The sequence below is a fragment of the Gopherus flavomarginatus genome, unplaced genomic scaffold, assembly GCF_025201925.1.
Source record: "Gopherus flavomarginatus isolate rGopFla2 unplaced genomic scaffold, rGopFla2.mat.asm mat_scaffold_83_arrow_ctg1, whole genome shotgun sequence".
NCBI lineage: Eukaryota > Metazoa > Chordata > Testudines > Testudinidae > Gopherus > Gopherus flavomarginatus.
In genome coordinates, this window is record NW_026115164.1 from 275,662 (window position 1) to 276,486 (window position 825).

The 825-nt window shown below is 48.1% G+C and overlaps 1 non-coding gene across 1 annotated transcript; it reads left to right on the forward strand.

The window, feature by feature from the left end:
* The first annotated feature begins 469 nt into the window (after positions 1-469).
* On the forward strand, positions 470-584 carry LOC127042641 (U5 spliceosomal RNA). The gene has a single exon (XR_007772001.1). It is a non-coding gene; the product is annotated as a U5 spliceosomal RNA (small nuclear RNA).
* The last annotated feature ends 241 nt before the right edge of the window (positions 585-825 follow it).

Here is an 825-nt window from a genome sequence, read left to right on the forward strand (position 1 = left end):
TTCCTTTGCAAAGTGTGTGCTTTTGCTCCAGATTTTAGCTGTGGGCCAAGTGCCTTCTGGCTTCTCGTCCGGGCTCCGTCCTCCATGTGCTTGGCCATCAGCGGGACTGTCTCAGGAGAGCAGCTTCCCCACCCTCGCTGCATCCCAATCTCTGCCCAGCTGGGGAAGGAGCAGAGGCAGCTCGGAGAAAAGACTCCTTTGAGCGCTGGAGATGGCCGGAGCATCTTATTTGCATACCCACAGTGCATTGCCTGCAGCAAAGCGAGTCCCTGGTCAAGGGGCTGGTTTTGCTCCCTGTGTCCCCGGTTCCCATGATCCAACTCAGGCTCTCAATCGGTTCAATTCCATTTCCTCTAAAAGCTAGCAGTTTAGTGGGCTGTGAGAGTCATCACCCTGACTTGTGGTAGCATACGAGGTTGCTCCTGCAGAGACTCTGCTTTTTTTTTTTTTTTTCCTTCTTTTTCTTCTTCTTCTCTTCCCTTCCCAGTTTTTATAAATCTTTTGCCTTTTACTAAAGATTTCTGTGGAGAGGAGCGTTTATGAGTTTGTATCCAATTTTTTTGAGGCTTTGTTTTGGTAAGGCTGTTCCCTGTTGTGAAAAAAACAGAAGGATACTACCTCAACTAGTGTCAGTAACTCAAGCTTTTCTATTAGTGTATGAAAACAACTCAGAGCTCTGAAAATGACTGTGTGGGATTTTTTACCCTTTTTTTTTTTTTTTGAGCTCATCGTGTTATCTATCGGGTGTCTGGGAAGTGGGCGGGCAAAGCCCGCCCACTGCTAAAGGATCCCCCCTCAGCCTAAAGGGAGGACCCACAGGACCAC